The 18,505-nt window shown below is 40.4% G+C and overlaps 1 non-coding gene across 1 annotated transcript; it reads right to left on the reverse strand.

Annotated features, from left to right (window-relative positions):
• Positions 1-532: 532 nt before the first annotated feature.
• On the reverse strand, positions 533-639 carry LOC142182387 (small nucleolar RNA R71). Its single transcript, XR_012711222.1, has one exon. It is a non-coding gene; the product is annotated as a small nucleolar RNA R71 (small nucleolar RNA).
• Positions 640-18,505: the final 17,866 nt, after the last annotated feature.

Genomic DNA, 18,505 nt, shown 5'->3' on the forward strand with positions numbered 1-18,505 from the left:
ACCTCTGTTTTAAAAGGTAGAATTGGGACTCGCTCGGGGTTCGCTCTGGAGCGGAGCACTCGTAAAACATCCCTGGGATTATATGCGGGGCCTAGTTCTGTGAGACTTACGCCTCGGCCATCGGGACTTATGCCCCAAACACGCCCAACGCCCAGCGTACAGGGCTTGCCTAATAGAACTTTATGCAATTGTTTGTAACTAAACTTGTAAATCCTCAAATTTTCTTAATAAATCGTTGACTATTTAAAATTACTTTTTTTCTTAATCATAAATCATTAAGTTGAGAGTGTTTTATGTCATAATTAAAAAAAATTATTGCACGTTATCCATTAAGACTGTCATGATAGTAAACTTTAAATAAATCTTTCATTTAAAAAGTTGTATTTATTAAATTTTGTTATTTCTTTATTGTATAATAGTCCATAATATTTTTATGTATAGGCTTCGTAGCTTACCAATAGGGTCTATCAAGACATGGTAAGATATGACTAGAAAGTTTTTTGACAAATACTTCTCAACTACAAAAATAGTGAAATTCAGAAGGGAAATTCATAACTTCTGCCAGACGGACACCGAAATAGTTTTTGAGGCCTGGGAAAGATTCAAGGATATAATAAGGAAGTGTCAGCATAATGGAATTGAATTGTGGATACAACTCCAAGACTTTTGGGATGGACTGATACCTCCCTCACAACAAACTCTGAACACTGCAGTTGGAGGTCCTTTAATGAAGAAGACTCCTGAGGAGATTGTGGCAATTCTTGATGAACTCTCTGAGATGCTAACCAGTGGTCTGCTGAGAGTAATGATAGAATAAGATCAATTAGGATTCATAAAGAAGACTCTAACATAGCAGTGCAAGCCCAAGTAGATGCCATGGCCAAATAAATAAGAAAGTTGACCTTAGCCAAGGTCCAGAGCCAACCATCACTATTTTGTGATTTCTGTAGAATGGGTCATCCAACGCATGAGTTTCAGGACTTAGCTCCTGATGAAATGGTAAATAATGTGGGAAGCTTTGACAGAGGAAACTTATAGAGTGGTAATAGTTTTAATTCTATGGGACAAAGTCACCTAGGCTTTTCTTGGAGTTCACCAAGTGGTGGCCTGAACTCATGGCAGCAAAATAACTCCAGACCTCATGGATAAGGAGTTCTAGTTTTTCAGAATCAGCAAAGGCAGCAATATCAGCCTTCACAGTCTAATCAGTCTAGCATGGAAGATCTAATGAAGGCCTTTATTATTTAGATAGATAAGGGGCCTCAAACCTATAGCTCAGCTATATGAGAACATGGTGCAACTATCAAATAACTGGGCACAACTTTTTGAAATATGGAAAGATAGGCTGAGCAACTTTCTACTCTATTGTCCGAGAGGGTTCTAGGAACGCTCCCTGCTGATATTGAAATAAATCCAAAAGAGACAATAAATGCAGTGTCTTTGAGGAGTGGGCACGAGTTGGAGGATCCTATAGCAAAGCAAAAAGATGAGTTGGTTTAAAGACAAGTAGATATTGTGGAAGTGCATAAGAATGATTACATTCAAAAAGGTGCAGGGATGGTAGATGATGGTCTGAAGAAGGGGACGACTAGGTCTCAAAAAAACAAGAAGGATGACAATGCAACAAATAATGAGACTAAATGGAGAAAATACCTGTCTGCTCTACATTTCCCCCATAAGCAACGAAGAGAGAAGTTAGACAAACAATTCGAGCGTTTTCTAGAAGTGTTCAAGCAGATGCATGTAAATATACCTTTCACAGATGTCAGCTTATGCTAAATTCATGAAGAAGATATTGTCCAAGAAGCAGAAAGTGGAAGAGACATCGGTGGTCAAGCTGATAGAGCATTGTAGTGCCATTTTGCAAAATAAGCTCCCTCACAAATGTGGAGATCCAGGGAGTTTTACTATACCTTGCTCTTTAGGAAGTACTAAATTTAAAAAATCTTTGTGTGATTTGGGTGATTTCATTAATCTTATGCCTTTGTCTATTTTCAGATCACAATCATACTTGAAGGAATAGTGAAAGATATACTGGTTCAGGTAGACAAATTTGTGTTCCCTGTGGACTTCATTGTGGTGAACATGGAGGAGAATAGGGAGGTCCCGCTGATTTTAGTAAGACCCTTCTTGGCTACGGGCAGAGCAATTCTAGATATTCAGGAAAGGTAGCTCACGCTCAGAGTGGGGGATGAAAGGTTGATCATCAAAATGGAAGGAGAAAGGGTAGCCCTGAAAGAGCAAATTGGAAAGAGTGAAGCTGATAAGTGTCGGGTGTAACCAAAGAATGCGGAAAAGAAGCTCTCAGCATGGATGTGTGCACTGGGTCGGGTGTGCAAAGGAGATCCCGACTTCGATTCAGACCCTGACTAGATGAATCAGTAAAGTTTCCTTTACCTCTTGCTTTTTATTTGTGTATCATGGGGACATGCCACAATTTAAAGTGTGGGTGGTGAATGTATATATGTGTATGTGTGTTTGTAATCATTTCTTTTGATTTTTTTTACTTTTCCCGACGATGGATTTCCTCGGTCTTCTTGAGGGATTAAAGAAACAAAAAAAATATATTTTGCTTTTCTTAGGTAGTGTAATAATTTACCCTTGGTTTTTCTTTCTGTCGCGGTCCTTTTCCAAGGATTTTTGTTCAACCGCGTGTAGTTAGTTTTTTTTTTAGTAGAAGTAGTGAAGTCTTGTGCTAGATGTTAAAGGGAGATAACCTTTTTTGACTTTGTTGTACCTTGAGAGCAGTGAGTGCCTGATTTGTGATGCCTAGGTTTAGTTCTTGAATATTTAATAAGTACCTTAAATTGTGTGATTGTAATGTTGCTTAACTGCTTTGACTAGAGAGTCGTGATAGATCCAATCCTAAGTGAGTTATGTGCCAATGTGTGTGTGAGAGGTTTTGGGATATTCTGTGTATGTCAGTTAATGTCTAGAACCTACCTCGTGTGTTTACAAAAGAGAAATAGTAGTCTTGTTCAGTCTAGGAGGTGATATAGGCATTTCTTTATTGAGCCAGACATATGTTTTAACCCACCTAATTGTGATGTATCTTAGTTAGCCCCGTTGAGCCTGTAATCCTACTTATTTGGCAACAACACTCAAGCTTGACCCATTTGTTTGAATTGTCTATCTATTTGAATCTTTTACCTCTCATGAGCACTTGATTTTTTTATGAGCTTGTAAAAGCTAAGTGAGGTATGGTCAGGTTTCGAGTGGAACTATAGAAAAAAGAGAAAGGTGCACTGTTTGAAAAATTATGAGAGCCACTTGTAGAGAATTTAAAAAATGAGTTTGATTGGGAAAAAAAATGGATTCCATGCTAGTGGTAGTTCTCATCTTGTTTGTTCTTAAAGATATTGGGAGCTTGATGTTATTATGAATGAAGGTTGGGGTTTGGTTCAACGTTAGTGTGGGGTTTAAATTATTGATGTATATACATTAAAGTGCTCAGGGAGGTGTAGTCACTATATTCATATGTATCCTACCAGTCCCGCAACCAAAATTAAGTCTTACTTGATCCTTTATTGAATGAGCTCAAATTAGTAGAGTATTACACTGCGGGAAAGCTTATGGTACGTTTTCTGTGGTGCATAAATTTTATTTTTAAGAGTGAGTTAATTCTTTCTATCTTAAGTTCCTATTTGTTCTTAAATTTTATTGTGTGTGGAACTACTCTCTCTCTCTTTGGGCACATGATTTGAGAAGTAAAGGTAATGTCTTTGGCCTCTATGTTAGAGTTAGTGAGTAGGTTTTTCAAAAATACGTGGTGTTGTTGAGTCGAGTCTTGATGCTAGGATCTTATGATATGGTGCTTAGTTTGTTTCAAATATTCTTGGCATAATGCATTAGGGAAGTTGTTGGCATGACCCAAAATTTAAATAGTCGTGATGGCACCTAACCCAACCCGTTAAGTAAGCCAATTAAAAATAAACCAGTTCAAATGATATTTTTTAAGAGAAGAAATGATAATACAACTGAACCATTATACAAAGAATTTTTCAAGGACTGGTAGTACAAATCATGAGCATCTAAGATTTGGATTTTTTTTAAAAACTGAACTAAAATAATTACAACCTCTGTTTGAAATGTAAATGAACAGAACTCAAATCTAATGCTACTAAAGACTAGTGATAGACATAACTAGAACGTAGGTACATCTTCCGATCCAGCTCCTATTGTACACAGAAACTACAACATCCAACATTTGCACACAAGGTGCAGAAGTGTATTATGAGTACAACCGACCCCATGTACCCAATATAACAAATCTAACCTTAGGTTGAAAGTAGTTACGAGCTGGGATAAGAGTCAGGGTCCAACACCAATAACCAGCCACAACTCCTAACAATATAATAAAAGTAGTATAGGAAAATAACTCGGATATAAAATGCTTAACTCATTCACAGTTATACAAAATAGGCATGTTTTTCAAGTATAACAGTAAATCCAAAATCAATTGCTGAAACACCAAAAAACATATGAGTAAGTTTGAAAACTCTGATTTTTCCCAAAAAGATTTCAACAATAAATAAGATGTTTCATTTTCATATAGCATGAGGAAATTACATCTCTATGCCTACATGTCAATATACAGGTGAAATCATGAATGTCACCAAAACCGGGTAGTAGAAAGGTAATGCATCTCTATGCATGTATCTTAAGTACGCATGTCAAATTCAATGCATCTCAGTGATGAAGTCATGTACTCATTCTCTTAGAGTACTCAATCTCACTGTCTCACACTTTCCACTCATCACGCTCAATCACTCGACACACTCAGTCACTCAGTACTGTACATGGCAGATCCAGCCCAAACATAATAACTGCTAGTAATTGCACCATTGTGGATGTGCAGACTCCGGAGGGGCCAATCCAGTCAAAACGCTATAATAAGCCAAGTCCTGGCATGAATCAACAAAGCCTGATCCGAACGGATAACTCACGTGCTGCACGGACAACCCACATGCCATAGTATCAATATATGGATCCGCATGGACAACTCACATGCTAAAGCATTAATATCTGAATCCGTATGAACAACTCACATGTTGCACGGATAACTCACATGCTACAGTATCAATATCCTCAAAATCAGGCCCTCGATCTCACTCAATCATCAATCACTCCAGTCTCTCGGCCTCATAATATCATGAAAAATCAACCCAAAATGATGATATGATGTATCAATAAATGGTAACAGAGACTGAGATATGATATGCAACGGAATGCGTATGACTGAGTACGTAATTTCAATGTAAACAAATAACTCAACTATAGAAATGACCTCAATGGGCCCAAACAAGATAAACATATAGCCTAAACATGATAATAAATTACAGCTCGATTGCTCTAACCCATAGAGTTCAGTAAAAAAATGTTCAGATAAGATAGCTACACAGTTCTATGGAATCGACTAAATCACAATTCACACGGTACACGCCCACACGCTCATCACTTAGCATGCGCATCACCTCGACATCTATCACATAACATGTAATTCGGGGTTCCATTCCCTTAACACCAAGTTTAGAAGTCTTACTTACCTCGAACAAGCCAAATCCAATACCGAGCAAGCCAAACGATCCTCCCAAAATGTCGTCCCGCACGTACCAACCTCCGAACGGCTCCAAACTAGGCAAAAGCTACTCAAATACATCAAATAAATCCTAAGGAAACAATTTCAAATGATAAAAGATGAATCTTTTACTCAAAACCCCAAAGTCAACCAAAAAGTCAAACCTTGGCTCACGCATCGGTGCCCAAAAAACTCACAAAATGCGACAACTCATTCAATTATGAGTTCAACTATACAAGTTTCATTCAAAATCGACTCCGAATCGATGTTCAGAACCCAAGAATTTGCTCTAAGAATATTTAGTCAAAAAACCCCAACTTTCTCTTTTGAAATCATCAACCAAATGCTAAAAATGAAGATGGATTCATGAAATATAAATAAAACTGAATAGAGGACACTAACCATAATCCATATGGTGAAAATTGCCTCAAAACCCGTCTCAATCCGAGGGCCAAAGCTCCAAATATGCAAAAATGGTCGAAACCCTCCGAAGAGTACTTTATAATCACTGGAAGAATCAATGCATCATGATCACAGAAATACCATCACGGCCGCGAAGAAGAAAATTTCACTACCTAGAATCACCTTATGCGATCGCGGAAAAAACTTCACGATCGCAAAGCACAAAACACTCACCCTCAAAAAGTCACTATGCGAACGCGGCCCCAGGATCGTGAATGCAATGAAGAAGCCATGAAGACCTACCCAGCTCAGCTCTACACTGCAAAAGCGTGCGCACCTGCGCGAACGCGATGATCAATCTGTTGTAACCTATGTGAACGCAGACCATCATTCACGAATGCGAAGAAGAAGAAGAAGAAATAATCTTCTCTAATTTTCCCTTACAGGATCTCACCTCTAAGCCCACGATCGCGAAGAACATTTAGTGCACCAGACTTCAGTAGAAACCAGCAATGCGATATGAAGAAGAAATGGTCTAAAATCAATCCGAAATATGCCCGAGCCCCTCGGGACCGCGTCCAAACATTCCAACAAGTCTTGTAACATAACACGGACCTATTTGAGGCCTCAAATCACACATAAAAATATCGAAACGATGAATTGTACCTCAATTCAAACTTAGATGAACTTTGAACTTTTAACTTCCAAAACTCGGCTTAAAACATATCAAATCAATCCAAAATGAACTCAAATTTTGCACACAATTCCCAAATGACATATCAAAGCTATTTCAATTCCTGGAACCACAATCCAAATCCAATATCCTCAAAGTCAACTTCCAGTCAAACTTATGAACTTTCCAAACCTTCAAATTTCCAACTTTCGCCAACTAGTGTCGAATCTCTATAGAAATATCCAAATGCAAATCTGGGCATACGCCTGAGTCCAAAATCACCATCTAGACCTAACAGAACCATCAAAATGCCCAATCTGAGGTCAAATGCTAAAAAGTCAAACTTGGTCAACTCTTTCAACTTAAAGCTTCAATCATGAAGTTCATTCTTCCCAATAGATTCTGAATAACCTAAAAACCAAAACTGACAATTCATACAAGTTATAATACATCATACAAAACTACTCATGCCCTCAAACTACTGAGCAAAGTGCAAATGCTTAAAATAGTCGACCGGATCGTTACAGTTGTCTGATAAGAAGGTCATCTCTATGTGAAGTACAGTTTGATTGCTCGAGGATGAGCAATGGTTTAAGTGTGTGGTATTGATGGTAGTCTATAAACCTATATTTTAGTCATAGTTTGCATTCTATTCACTATATTTTACTTGGAGTTGAGCTTAAATAATAATGATTTGTGCGTTTTACATATTTTATGTCTTGTAGGAAATGATTCAGAGCTATTAAGATAATATGGAGCTAATTTGAACAAGTTAGAGCTTTGAAGTCTATGTAAAATCCCAAGAAATTAAGTTGGGATCACGTTCGTGGGTCGAGGACCAAGTTTGGACGTCAAAAATTGAGAAAACAAAAATTATTCTGAGAAAATTGCACTGCCGCGTCGTGCCATGTGTAGAGGGGCACGTGGAGCTAGTGAAAAATTCTTGCATAGCATAAAAATCAACTCTTTGATCTTCTCCACAGGCGCACCGCGTGGGGCGGCGCGCCATGCATCGCGCATGTGCAATCTTTACAAATTATTTCTCCTATTTCAGCTAGGAAAGGATAGTTTTGTACGGGCTCATTCCTATATGATATAAATACACCAACAACATGATTTTTAGAGGACTTTGGACCTTGGGAGCTTTTGGGGGGCATTGGAGGCTAGAAGGCACATGATTTCATCATATTTCCATCAATTTAATATGGGAGTTTGGATTGTAATGTTAGATTGTTATTTTATTGTTCTTTAATTATATTTGTGATGAATTTCTCCATGACTGTGGAGTAGATTCCCTTAGGATTTGACGAGTATGGTATTTTGATAAATATTTGTGGATTTTAAAGTTCTTGCTTGAATTCGTTTACGGAGCTTTGAATTGTTGCAACTTTACTCACCGATCTATTTAATTGAAAGTGAAATATTTTGGTGATTATATTTGCATTATTTTGTTTGATTTAATTCGTTAATTCTTTTAAGCAATCGAAAGAGCTAGTTGAGTTGTTGATTAAATCAAGTTACGAGAATATTCGAGAGACATTTCCTAAAGACTAATCCATTAATGCATGCTTGTATACTTTTACAATGCTTATATTACTTCACCTCGTAGAGTTAAGATTTAATCGAGAGAGGAGTCTTGACTACATATTTGAACTAATCATCAAGTGAATTCGTGAGAATCATTAGAGCACTATGGTGAATTAAACTAGAGTTAAATCCCAAATAGCTATCTTACACCTATCCTGTCAAACCCTTATTCCTCACATTGATAAGAAACCAACTCTGCTAATCTCTAGTTCTTTGCAATCAGTTGTCAATTGCCTTATTCTAGTAGTTAAACATAGTCTATAATCATTTAACTCAACTATTGATCCTTCTGAATAGCAATTAAACTAGAAATTACTCGAACATTGTTAAAATCCAATCCCTGTGGAGTCGATAATTTAACTATACTATCTTTGGCTAGATGTAACGATTCGACCGGTTATTTTAAGAATTAATGCCCCGATACCCTATTAACTGCTATCCCCATATTTGTTTCTGCTATTTTGATTTTCCGGGATGTTTGGTTTTGAGTTTCGAAGTGCTTTGGGACACTTAGTCCCTAAAAGAGAGCTTAAGTTTTGGAATTTGGACCGTAGTCGGAGTAGTATAAAGACAGCCTCAGAATGGAATTCTGTTGGTTCCGTTAGCTCCATTGGGTGATTTTGATCTTAGGGTCATGTTCGTTTGTGTTTTGGAGTTTCATAGCTTATTTAGGCTTGAAATGCTTAAAGTTGAATTTTTGAAGTTTCCGGTTCGGTAGTGAGATTTTTTTGATATCGGGGTCGTAATGGAATTTTGGAAGTTGTATTAGCTCTGTAGTGTTGAATGTGACGTACTTGTAAAATTTCAGGTCATTTGGACGAGGTTTGATAGACGTTTTGATCAAAAGCATAATTTGAGAGTTTTGGGAGATCTTAGACTTAAATCCGATGTTAAATTGGTGTATTGATATTGTTTTGAGAATTCCGAAGGTTGGAACAAGTTTTAATGATGTTTTAGGATTGGATGGCATATTTGGTTGAGGTCTCGGGGGTCTCGGGTGTGTTTGAAATGCTCAACGGGTCATTTTTGGACTTAGAGAATTGCAGAAAATGCAGCAGGTCTCCAATTCTGGTTTCCTTCTTCGCGAAGATCCTTCCGCGTTCGCAAAGAAGGATTTGCCTGGGCAGAATATAAATTTTAAAAGTCGAGAGTTTAGCCATTTTTATCAAAACTAGAGCTTGGGAGCTCGAATTTGAGCGATATTTTGAGGGATTTTCAGAGATATTGATTGAGTAATGATTGCTAACTCCGTTTTGCTTATAACCCATTAATCTAAACGTGAATTCATCATCTAATATTGGATTTGGGGTGAGAAATTGGGAAAAAATTTTGGAAACGTTCTTAGGCCTAATTTTCGAGTTTTGATTGGGGATTTGACATCAGATTTTGATAATTTTGCTATGGTTAGACTCGTGAGTGAATGAGGGTTCATAATCTGTAACTTTTACCTGATTCCGAGACGTGGGCTCGGGGTCATTTTGGTTATTTTTCCTAATTTTGCGTATTAGCTTAGAATTAATTAGTGGAACTAGTTACTTGAAGTTATATTTACATTATGCAATTGATTTGAATATATTTGGGCCATTTGGAGTCGAGTACTCGTGGCAAGAGCATGGTTTTGGGTTGATTTTTGAGCCGGTTCGAGGTAAGTAGCTTCCTAACCTGGCGTGGGGGAACTCTCCTTAGGATTTGGTATTGTTGATATTTGAAATACCTTGTACGTGAGGTGACGAGTGTGTACTTGTGTTAATTGTTGAAAAATTTGTTTTCATTAAGTAACTATAATTGTGTTTCCTTTCTTGTTTATACTACTTGCAATTTAAGCCTACTGTTAGCTTAGGAAAGCATGTCTAATTGACTTAATTGCTTTACTTGCTCAAATTGCCTTATTTAAATTATGTGCAACATGCTAGGTTAGAAATACTTGTTTTACCTTGGTATGAAATTTTTGAATTGAATTGAGTATTCTTCGTGTAGCTGTTGTGTGTTTACTTTGGGACTACGGGACATTATCCCGAGAGATCCCCCTACCTATTTACTTTGGAACTACAAATTGTATTCTGGTAGATCCCCTGCATATTTATATTGGAACTGCAGGACTGCACCCGGTAGATTCCCCTAGTACTGGGTATTTATGTTTGGGACTACGGATCGGGATTCTGGTAGATCTCCGCGCACTATGAGTTGGACTACGAGACTACACCCGAGAGATCCACTGGATATTTACATTTGGGGACTACAGGACGGTATCCTAGGAGATCCCTGGTTGTTATCTCTATATTGAGCTTTATTCCTTCTATGATTATTTTGTCTCTGTTATAGTTGTTGTCATTCCTATTATCCTGTGTTACTTCATATTGTTAGCATTTAATTATATTGTCGTATTCTATACTATTTTACCTCATTTTTTAGCTATAATCAGTAGGGCCCTGACCTTCCTCGTCACTACTCGATCGAGGTTGGGCTTGGCACTTACTGAGTACCGTTGTGGCGTAGTTATGCCCTTTATGTGCATGCTTTTCATGTTCAGATCTAGGTACTTCGACTCAGCCCTACTACCATTGAGGCGAGGTGATTCTCCAGAGACTTTGAGGTATATCTGCTTCGTCCGTAGACCGAGAAGTCCCTTTCCATTCTCTCTTATAGTATTAGCCCTTCTGTATATACTTTTGTGTAGACATTATGGAGTTAGACACTTGTAGTTATTCAATAGCTTGTGATTTCATGATATTTCGGGTTTCGGGAAGTTGTTCAGTTTAAGAGTTATATTGTATATGCCGAGGGGCATCTTTAAACCTTCACTATGTTTATTCCGCAGTTTTTATTGTTTTATCTGTTGTTTTCCCTTTTTTCCGCAATCGTTAGGCTTACCTAGTCGTAGAGACTAGGTGCCGTCATGATAGTTCATGGAGGGCAAACTGGGGTCGTGACAAGTTGGTATCAGAGCTCTAGGTTGATAGGAGTCATGAATCACAAGCCGGTTTATTAGAGACTCGAGGATCAGTACGGAGACATCTGTACTTATCTACAAGAGGCTATGTAACTATTAGGAAAATTTCCACTTTATTTGATTTCCTTGTCGTGCGAGATTTTTGATATCACAATTATAAACTTTTGTCTTTAATTCTCTCACAGATGGTGAGGACACGTACTACCAAAGATGATCAGGCGCCCGCACCCCCTACTGGAGCCGCCAGAGGTCGGGGCCGGGGTAGAGGCCGAGGATGCGCACGTAGTACAGCCAGATCACCGGCGTGAGTTGACACCGAGGTGCCACTAGCAGTTCCAGCTGGAGTCCAGTCACATGATACACCTACTGCTACTACTACTCCAGCTCTCCAGGAGACTCTTGCATAGTTCATGAGCATGTACACCACTCTGGCTCAGGCAGGGTTGCTTCTCCTTTCTGCATCTACATCTCAGGCGAGAGGGGGGAGCATAGACTCCCGCCGCCCGTACTCCTGAGCAGCGAGTGCATGTTAATCAGGTCCTAGAGATTATTCCTGTACAGCCTGCAATCCTAGATCCTGACTTGGACTCAGTTTTCAAATATGTTCCTGAGAGAGTATGTTCCTCAGAGCCTCAGGAACGCATGGCGCGCAGAGTTTGAGCATTTGCGCCAGGGTGCTATGACTTTCTCGGAGTATGTTGTCCGTTTCACTAGCTTGTCTAGGCATGCACCAGCTTTGGTTGCTACTGTTCGCGAGAGGGTTCACCGGTTTATTGAGGGCCTCATTCCCAGCATCAGGTCTAGCATGGCTCGTGAGTTGGAGATGGATATTTCTTATTAGCGGGTAGTGAGCATTGCTAGGAGAGTGAAGGGTATGCATGCTAGGGATAGAGAGGACCGGGAGGCCAAGAGGTCTCGAGATTTGGGCCATTATTCGGGTGCCACTGCTCCAGCTGAAGTTTGTCATGGTAGGGGTTATATGAGTTGCCCCGTTCATTCAGCTCTTCCAGCAGCCAGTGATATTCCAGCTCCTCCTAGGCCTCAGGAGCCTTATTATGCACCTCCAGTATCTAGTGCGCCTCCTGCGCGAGGTGCTTTCAGTGGTCAGTCCAGCAGACCTGGCCCGAGCTAGCCATAGCCGCCACGTCCTCCCAGAGCTTATTTTGAGTATGGTGACACTCGCCATATAGTAAGGGATTTCCCCAGACTTAGGAGGGGTGCACCTCCACAAACTTCTCAGCCACAGCGTGCCCCGCATAGTTCTCAGACTATGCTTACAGCTCTAGTTGCTACCCCATCTGCTCAGCCAGCTAGAGATGGAGGTTGGGGAGGTAGAGGTTACCCTAGAAGAGGAGGCCAAGCTAGATATTATGCCCTTCCTGCCCGTACCGAGGCCGTCGCCTCCGATTCTGTCATCACAGGTATTATCCTGGTTTGTCATAGAGATGCATTGGTTTTATTTGATCCAGGCTCCACCTATTCTTATGTGTCTTCTTATTTTTCCCCGCGTTTGGGTGAATCTCGGGATTCTTTAAGTTCCCCTGTTTATGTTTCTGCTCATGTGGGAGATTCTCTTATTGTGGACCATGATTATCGGTCGTGTATGGTTACTCTTAGTGGTTTTGAGACCAGAGCCGATTTATTATTGCTCAGCATGGTAGATTTTGATGTTATCTTGGGCATGGACTGGTTGTCGCCCCATTATGCTATTCTTGATTGTCACGCCAAAATCGTGATGCTGGCTATGCCAGGTATACCACGAGTAGAGTGGAGGGGTACCTTAGATCATACTTCCAGTAGAGTTATTTCATTCCTTAAGGCTCAGTGTATGGTTGAGAAGGGGTGTGATGTGTATCTAGCTTATGTGAGATATGTCAGTATTGATACCCCTACAGTTAATTCAGTCTCAGTAGTACAGGTTTTTTTATGTGTTTCCAGCTAACCTTCCGGTCATGCCGCCCGATAGAGATATTGATTTTGGAATTGATCTATTGCCAAGCACTAAGCCCATTTCTATTCCTCTGTATCGTATAGCCCCTCTTGAGTTGAAGGAATTGAAGGATCAATTACAAGAATTGCTTGATAAGGGTTTTATTCGGCCCAGTGTATCACCTTGGGGTGCTTCTGTATTGTTTGTGAAGAAAAAGGATGGTTCTATGTGTATGTGCATTGATTATCTCCAGTTGAACAAAGTTACAGTGAAGAACCACTATCCTTTGCCCCGTACTGATGATTTGTTTGACCATCTACAAGGTGCATGAGTGTTTTCTAATATTGACTTGCGTTCATGTTACCATCAATTGAAGATTCGTGAGCCAGATATCCCGAAGACTGCTTTTAGGACTCGGTATGGCTATTACGAGTTCCTTGTTATGTCATTTGGGCTGACCAATGCCCCAGCAGCCTTCATGTATTTGATACACAGTGTGTTCCGGCCATATCTTAACTTGTTTGTCATTGTCTTTATTGATGATATTCTGGTATGCTCCCGGAGTCGGGAAGATCAGGGGAAGATCATAAGTAACACCTGAGGATAGTGCTTTAGACTTTGAAAGAAAGAAGTTATATGCAAAGTTCTCGAAATGTGAGTTTTGGTTGGATTCCGTGGCATTCTTGGGTCTCGTGGTATCGAGTGAAGGAATAAAGGTGGATTCGAAAAAAGTGAAAGCAGTTCATAGTTGGCCCAGACCATCCTCAACTATAGAGATCCGCAGTTTTCTTGGCTTGGCGGGTTATTACCGTCAATTTATTAAGGGGTTTTCATCTATTACAGCACCTATGACCTAGCTGACCTAGAAGGGTGCTCCATTCTAGTGGATGGAAGAGTGTGAGGCGAGCTTTCAGAAGCACAAGACAACTTTGACTACAGCCCCAGTTTTGATATTACCTACAGGTTCAGGGTCTTATACTGTCTAATGTGATGCCTCGATGATTGACCTTGGAGCGGTATTGATGCAGGACGGTAGGGTGATTGCCTACGCGTCCAGACAATTGAAGGTACATAAGAAGAATTATCCTGTCCATGATCTCGAGTTAGTTGTTATTGTTCACGCCTTGAAGATCTAGCATCATTATTTGTACAGTGTGCCTTGTGAGATTTATACTGATCACCGGAGTGTACAGCATCTGTTCAAGTAGAAGGACCTTAATTTGCATCAGAGGAGGTGGTTAGAGCTTCTGAAGGACTATGATATCACTATCTTGTATCACCCAAGCAAGGCCAATGTGGTGGTTGATGCTTTGAGTCGCCAGGAGGAGAGTTTGGGGAGTTTATCTTATTCAGTAGAGAGGCCCATGGCGATGGATGTTCAGGCCTGAGCTAGCCAGTTTGTGAGATTGGATCTTTTGGAGCCCAGTCGGGTTCTAGTTTGCATGGTTTCCCGATATTCCTTGTTTGATCATATTCGGGAGCGTCAGTTTGATGACCCTCATTTGCTTGTCCTCAAGGACAAGGTTCTGCATGGCGATGCCAGAGATGTGACTATTGGTGATGACGGGGTATTGAGGATGAAGGGTCGGGTATGTGTACCCAATGTTGATAGGCTTCGGGAGTTGATTCTAGAGGAGGCCCATAGTTCTCGGTATTCTATTCATCTGGGTGCCGGGAAGATGTACCAGGATTTGAGGCAGAACTATTGGTGGAGGCAGCCGAAGAAAGATATAGTTGGGTTTATAGCTCGGTGTCTCAATTGTCAGCAGGTAAAGTATAAGCACCAGAGACCGGGTGGGTTGCTTCAGCATATAGAGATTCCGGAGTGGAAGTGGGAGAGGATCACTATGGACTTCGTAGTTGGACCCCCATGGACTTTGAGAAAGTTCGATTCCATATGGGTGAGTGTGGATCGGCTGACCAAGTCCGCACACTTCATTCCTGTGTGTACTACCTATTCTTCGATGCGACTAGCGGAGCTTTATATCCGGGAGATTGTTCGTCTGCATGGTATTCCAGTTTCCATCATTTCAGATAGAGGTACTCAATTCACATCACAGTTCTAGAGGGGCGTACAACATGAGTTGGGTATTTGGGTGGAGTTGAATATAACATTTCACCCTCAGACGGATAGACAGTCCGAGCACACTATTCAGATTCTTGAGGATATGCTTCGTACGTGTATGATTAAGTTTGGAGGGTCTTGGGATCAGTTCTTGCTATTGATGGAGTTTGCCTACAATAACAACTATCAATACAGCATTCAGATGGCACCGTACGAAGCTTTATATAGTAAGCGGTATAGATCCCTGGTGGGTTGGTTTGAGCTGGGTGAGTCTAGATTATTGGGCACAAACTTGGTTCAGGATGCTTTGGAGAAGGTTAAGGTAATTTAGGGTAGACTCCATAAAGCCCAGTCCAGACAGAAGAGTTAGACGGACTGGAAGGTTCGTGATGTTTCCTATATGGTTGGAGAGCGGGTTCTGCTTCGGGTTTTGCCTATGAAGGGTGTTATGAGATTTAGGAAGAAAGGGAAGTTGAGTCCGAGGTTTACTGGTCCTTTTGAGATATTACGACGTGTTAGGGAGGTTGATTATGAGCTTGACTTACCTCCCAGCTTGGCAGGAGTTCATCCGGTATTTCATGTTTCGATGCTCCGGAGGTATCACGGTGATCCATCGCACGTGTTGCATTTCAGCTCAGTCCAGTTGGACAAGGGACTATCTTATGTTAAGGAGCCGGTGACAATATTGGACAGGCAGGTTCGGAAGTTGAGGTCAAAGAACATTGCATCAGTGAAGGTTCAGTGGTAGGGTTAGCCGGTCGAGGAGGCGACCTAGGAGACCGAGCAGGATATGTGCAGTCGTTACCCTCATCTTTTCACTACTTCAGGTATGTCGCTATGCTCGTTCGAGGACGAACGAATGTTTAAGTGCAGGAGGATGTAACGACCCGGCCGGTCGTTTTAAAGAATTAACACCCTGATCCCTTATTAATTGTTTTCCCCGTATTTGTTTCTGCTATTTTTATTTGCCGGGATATTTGGTTTAGAGTTTCAGAGTGTTTTGGGACACTTAGTCCCTAAAAGAGAGCTTAAGTTTTGGAATTTGGACTGTAGTCGGAGTAGTGTGAAGACGGCCTCAGAATGAAATTCCGTCGGTTCCATTAGCTCCGATGGGTGATTTCGGGCTTAGGGGCGTGTTCGGATTGTGTTTTGGAGGTCTGTAGCTTATTTAGGCTTAAAATGCCGAAAGTTGAATTTTTGAAGTTTTCAGTTCGATAGTGAGATTTTTGATATCGGGTTGGAATGGAATTTCGGAAGTTGGAGTAACTCCATAGTGTTGAATGTAACGTGCTTGCAAAATTTCAAGTTATTCGAACGAGGTTTGATAGACGTTCTGATCGAAAGCGTAATTTGAGAGTTTTGGAGTTCTTAGGCTTGAATTCGATGTTAAATTGGTGTTTGATGCTGTTTTGAGCATTCTGAAGGGTGGAAGAAGTTTGAATGATGTTTTAGGATTGGATGTCATGTTTGGTTGAGGCCTCGGGGGTCTCGGGTGTGTTTCGGATGCTCAACAGGTCATTTTTGGACTTAGAGAATTGCAGAAAATGCAGCAGTTCTCCAGTTCAGGTTTCTTTCTTCACATTTGTGAGTGGGGTCTCGCGTTCGCGAAGAGGATCTAGGGCTGGTGGAATTTTAACGCTTCGCTATCGCGAAGGTGGTCCTGCGTTCGCGAAGCTGTGAGGTCATATACCTACGCGTTCGCGAAGATGGTCCCGCGTTCACGTAGAAGTGGAAGATGGTCACCGCGTTCGCGATAGGGACATCGCGTTCACGATGAAGGAAAACTGGACCAAGCGAAGTTGTACTTCGCGAACGCGAGGGTTCTTCCGCGTTCGCAAAGAAGGATTTCCCTGGGTAGAATATAAAATTTCAAAGTCGAGGGTTTAGCCATTTTTATAAAAACTAGAGCTTGGGAGAGCGAGATTTTGAGGGATTTTCAGAAATATCGATTGGATAATGATTCTTAACTCCTTTTTGCTTATAACCCATTAATCTAAACGTGAATTCATCATCTAATTTTGGATTTGGGGTGAGAAATTGGAGAAAAAAATTGGAAAAGTTCTTAGGCCTAATTTTCGAGTTTTGATTGGGGTTTTGACATTGGATTTGGATAATTTTGGTATGGTTAGACTCGTGAGTGAATATGGTTCATAATCCGTAATTTTTACCCAATTCTGAGATGTGGGATCAGGGGGCGTTTTGGTCATTTGTCCTATTTTTGCGTATTAGCATAGAATTAATTAGTGGAATTAGTTACTTGAAGTTATATTTACATTATGCAATTGATTTGAATAGATTTGGGCCATTTAGAGTCGAGTACTCATGGCAAGAGCGTGGTTTCAGGTTGATTTTTCAGTCGGTTCGACGTAATGGCTTGCCTAACCTTGTGTGGGGGAACTCCCCTTAGGATTTGGTATTGTTGATATTTGAAATGCCTTATACGTGAGGTGACGAGTGCGTACTTGTGCTAATTGTTGAAAATCATGTTTTCATTAAGTAACTATAATTGTGTTTCCTTAAATGTTTATACTACTTGCAATTTAAGCATGATGTTAGCTTAGGGAAGCATGTCTAATTGACTTAATTGCTTTACTTGCTCAAACTGCCTTATTTGGATTATGTGTAGCATGCTAGGTTAGAAATACATGTTTTACCTTGGTATGAAATTTTTGAATTGAATTGAGTATTCTTCGTGTTGCTGCTGTGTGTTTGCTTTGGGACTACGGGACGACACCCGGGAGATCCACTGGATATTTACATTTGGGGACTACAGGACGGCATCCTAGGAGATCCCCGGTTGTTATCTCTGTATTGAGCTTTATTCCTTCTATGATTATTTTGTCTCTGTTATAGTTGTTGTCATTCCTATTATCCTGTGTTACTTCACATTGTTAGCATTTAATTATATTGTCGTATTCTATACTATTTTACCTCGTTTTTCAGCTATAATTAGTAGGGCCCAGACTTTCATCATCACTACTCGACCGAGGTTAGTCTTGGCACTTACCGAGTACCGATGTGGTGTACTCATGCCCTTTTTGCGCATGTTTTTCATGTGCACGTCCAGGTACTTCGACTCAGCCCTACTACCCTTTAGTCGAGGCGATTCTCCAGAGACTTCGAGGTATATCTACCGCGTCCGCAGATCAAGGAGTTACTTTTTTTTAGACATTCTGGAGTTAGACACTTGTAGTTATTCAACAGCTTGTGATTTCATGAGATTCCGGGTTTTGGGAAGTTGTTCAGTTTTAGAGTTACATTGTATATGCCGAGAAGCATCTTTAAACCTTCACTATATTTATTCCGTAATTTTTATTGTT

Source organism: Nicotiana tabacum, chromosome 6 (assembly GCF_000715075.1).
Source record: "Nicotiana tabacum cultivar K326 chromosome 6, ASM71507v2, whole genome shotgun sequence".
Lineage (NCBI taxonomy): Eukaryota > Viridiplantae > Streptophyta > Magnoliopsida > Solanales > Solanaceae > Nicotiana > Nicotiana tabacum.